General features: G+C 37.6%; 1 pseudogene; it reads right to left on the reverse strand.

Annotated features, from left to right (window-relative positions):
- Positions 1-1336: 1336 nt before the first annotated feature.
- On the reverse strand, positions 1337-1772 carry LOC136134224 (FUN14 domain-containing protein 1 pseudogene; annotated as a pseudogene).
- Positions 1773-4165: the final 2393 nt, after the last annotated feature.

The following is a 4165-nucleotide window of genomic DNA, read 5'->3' on the forward strand; positions in this document are numbered from 1 at the left end:
CAACCTACTGAATGAGAATCTCTTGGGGCAGAGGTCTGATAATCATTACGTTTAGCTATCTAGTCTGGTGACATTTATCATCAAGGAAGTTTGGAATATACTTTCTTGAGCATTCCCAGGCTGACACTACAAAACACTCATAATAATCTGAATTGCTAGTGTGGCATTACAGCCTTAGTTAGCCCAATCACTTTATGTCTCTAGTATCTATTAACACCCTATATGCCACTACTTTTTACTTCAAAGGATTGGCTTAATACCGACATCTTATTACTGTTTTTACCTAGGATTTGTTTTTAATGAATAATCATTAATGTACTCAATATTTGTACAATCTAATCTGTGAGCTGTCTGATATAATTTTCCTACATGAATTTTCAAAAGTTTCATTGCATATACAAATGCATTAATAGCATTTGTATTGAGAGTAGTTAGGGGAAAGTGTCATATCTTATAATTTGACGAGGTGTGATCAGTAGTGATTTTCTCTCTAAATATTCACTTCCATATATTTTTCTATATATTTTCTATAAATTCAATATCTTGAAATATGTGTATATATTATGGCATGAGACAAACAAGCTTAGAAATGATTACTCTTATCAACACTCACATAAGTATATTGATTCAAGGCTTATAATTTAAAAAATGTCATAATGAATACAAGTGAAAACAGAAAAAGTAAAATCAGTCATCTCTCAGTTAAGAAAACATTTATACAACTGTTTAAAAATAACTGTAAAATTCAGTTGTATATATTCATTACTATACATGTAAAACCAAAAACTCAGTTCCTTAAAAGATTCTCCTTCAAGAATAATCTGTAGTTTAGAGTGGCTTAAATGTCCAGCTTCCTTGCCTGTTCTTTGCCAGTGTTTTCTGTGCTGGGAAGCAGAGAATGCAAAGGGCAGCACCGTATTCTGGTCCTGCAAGAGAAACAGAATGGTAAGATTTGGGAGATACAAGCTGCACTAATTATGTCACAGAGACTAGAACAGCAGTGATTTTTCCCCCATTATTATTATTTTATATCAGTAGAATCTATTTAATATATTCAATAATTCTATTATTTCTAAAACCTTCCACAAAAGGGCATTACAATCCTTTTAGTTTATTGCAAACATATATATTTTTTTAAGTGGATTCACCTTATTTATTTTTTGGCTGCGCTGCAGGATTTGTCAGAAGACAAACAGTAAGTTGTGAGCTCCATTTTGCCCAACTACTTTTTTCTTCACACCCTGGAGAATCTGGTGTCTGGAACTGTAGAGACATCATCATGTTACCACCCCTTCTCCTCTCAGGTTGAATCCACTGTGACAGAACACTCATGTCCTTAAGAGGCAAGGCCTAGCAAATAGCCTCTCACAAATCCACTGAACATCACAATGTCCTGTTTGATAAATTCTGTTGCTGCTTCAATTATATTGCTGATTTCAGGTGCTGCTTTATTTGCTCATTTCTGAATCAGGTCTTCCTGCTTTCTTTATATCTTTTTTCAACTCTGTCCCAGTTGATTTGCACATAGTTACTTTGACTGGTAAACCTGAAGAAGATGGCCAGCAGCCTACTGTTGCTGTAAGTTTTCCAACTTTCTGGAACAAAAATCCTGCACAATGGCCAGTGCAATCTGGATGGCTACTGAGTATTGTTCTACCGGAAGTGCCAAACTATGGCCAAACATAGATTCTACCAGCGGTGTCTTCATGTATACTGAGTTAGGTCCAATATGAATCATCATCACTTTCATATTCAGGTGAGAGAGATCCCATCTAGACTGGCCTGGCCTTGGAATCCAGAACCAAGTGAAGAGGACTCAGCTGTCAAGGGGGGGCAAAGAGGGCCTGGGGTTGGAAGAAAGGGCCATAGACGCAGAAGTAAGCACTTCATGAAAACTAAGCAAATGGTATTTCTAGGTAAATCAGTCTTTCTGTGCTGGACTAATTAAAAGAACTTCACAGCTCTCTATCCCCAAGCTTTCTCACCCTCTGGAATTGAGGGCTTTTACTGCTTCCCCCATTATTTTTTTAATTAAGTAATGAATAGTATTTTATTATTATTATTTTTTTTTGGCTGCATGGCATGGCATACATGATCTTTTCTCCCTGACCAGGGATTGAACCTGTGCTCCCTGAAGTAGAAGCATGGAGTCTTCACCACTGGACCCCCAAGTAAGTCCCTGAAGAGTATTTTATAGATAAGAAAACTTTAGCCTCAGCAGGATAAATTTGAGGACAGTTCCAATAGCTAGTTTCCCAGAGATGCACTTGAAGTGGTCCTTACAGTTTTTGCAAACTAGAATACCTGATAGTGTTTATCAGTGCAACACGTCAGGTGCAGTGTAAAGGTATGGGTACTGAAAAAGTAATATTGACCCTAACTATGCATTCACGCACAGGCATTTACAGATTTTTACCCAGTCTTTGAATTAAAGGATAGATTCTCTGAGTCTGATCAATGTCAGCCTCTTGAGATGCACTAAAATGAAATTCAGAAAAAGTTGAATAACTTAAACTACTCTGAAGTTACAGACAACTGAAGTAGAAAGCCTCTTAAGCAATGTGAGAGAAGAAAAAAAGGGGCAAAAATCTACCTACTAGCTTGGGTTGTAGAACTCATGTTTTTAGGAGTTGGGAGAAAAGAAACTTTGGAGCAGGTGTTTCATGTGACAGATCATTAGATCTGTTATCTAGGTCTGTATTAGATCTGTATAGTATCTATTGAGATACTATAGATGAGGAAAGATGTTAAGCGTATTTGCTTTGTATCATCAATGGAGATTTTTTGTTGCCTCTGAAAGCTTGCTGTCAAGATTTAATTTAATATTTAATTAATTTCCTCTCTGCCGATCTGTGATTTCCCTTAATGCCATTTCCTTAATGCCATTTCCCTTAATGCCATTTCCTTTTCTAGAGAGATCACAGATTACTGTAAATTATTTGTGTTCAGTGAGGATGGGCATAACGGTAGTAATAATGAGAACAAGAATAGTGACTGGCCATTTATACATAAAATGAATTCTGTTAGAAACACCTATAAATATTGTACCAGCGTTATTAATTAGCTTAATAAGATCAATTGGCATAATAAGATCTAAGTTGTTTATTATAAATAAAATGAATAAAAATTCACTAGTCAGCAATAGATATTAGTATTTTTCTTTTTTAAAAATCTCTTCTTTGCTAGCCCTAAATGCTTTTTTTCTTAGGGTTCTAATATTGACTTCACTAGTCTTAGTGGAGTTACCAGCTTGTGGCTGAATCACGCTCACTCTAGTATTCAGACATGGTTTGACACTGAAATGCCCACGGTCGCGAGACCCCTCCACAAGACCACCAGAGACAAGAAAGAGTCAAAGCCAAACGGCAAGGGTCATTTATTGCAGGTTCGAACCTGGACCTCCGCGCACTCGTTGCCGGCGACGCTAAGAGGTCCCGACGGAGTTTAGTACAGCTCTTTTATAGACAGGTACAAACAAGCTCGGGACCTTCTGCGGGGCTTTCCAGGGGTGGGGAGTACTGATTGGCTAACTTTTAAACAAAAACACTAGTCACTGATTGGTTAACTTTTAAACAAAGACACTAGTCACCGTCTGATTGGTTGGATGGTTGCAAAAGGGGGTTCAGCAAGCATAGTTACAGAAGCGAGAGCGGCTGGTTAAGTTTCGGTTTCCTGAGGTTTTGTTTCTCAATTAGAAATACTTAAGATGGGGCCATAGTTACAAACAGTACAAACAGGAAGATCGATGCAATCCTAGCAGCGCTACGGCCTAACGGCAGGGCATCAATTCAGTCCTATTTCTACCAAAGTAGAACATAGCCCTTCAACACATCTAAATTAGGGTGAGGAAGATTATTCCAGAATATCGAGGCTCTCTTTTGGCAGGAATTGGGGGATGGGGACTTATTCTGAATAAAGAGGAAGTGAAGACTGGAAAGGTTACTTGGTCAACAGAGAGAAAAGATTAGCCTGAAAATAGAAACTGTCATTCCCAACATTCTCAAGCTCAGACTGCATCAACATATGAATACTTGGCACTAAGTAAAGGGTTATAAAAAAAACACATCTAATTCCCAGTCTGTAATCTACCAGTGACATTAAAAAATAAGATACCACCACTGGTGATGATGTAAGTGTTGTTTTCGAGAAGGGCTGCTAGTACAAC

The sequence above is a fragment of the Phocoena phocoena genome, chromosome 14 (assembly GCF_963924675.1).
Source record: "Phocoena phocoena chromosome 14, mPhoPho1.1, whole genome shotgun sequence".
In the NCBI taxonomy this organism is placed as follows: Eukaryota; Metazoa; Chordata; class Mammalia; order Artiodactyla; family Phocoenidae; genus Phocoena; species Phocoena phocoena.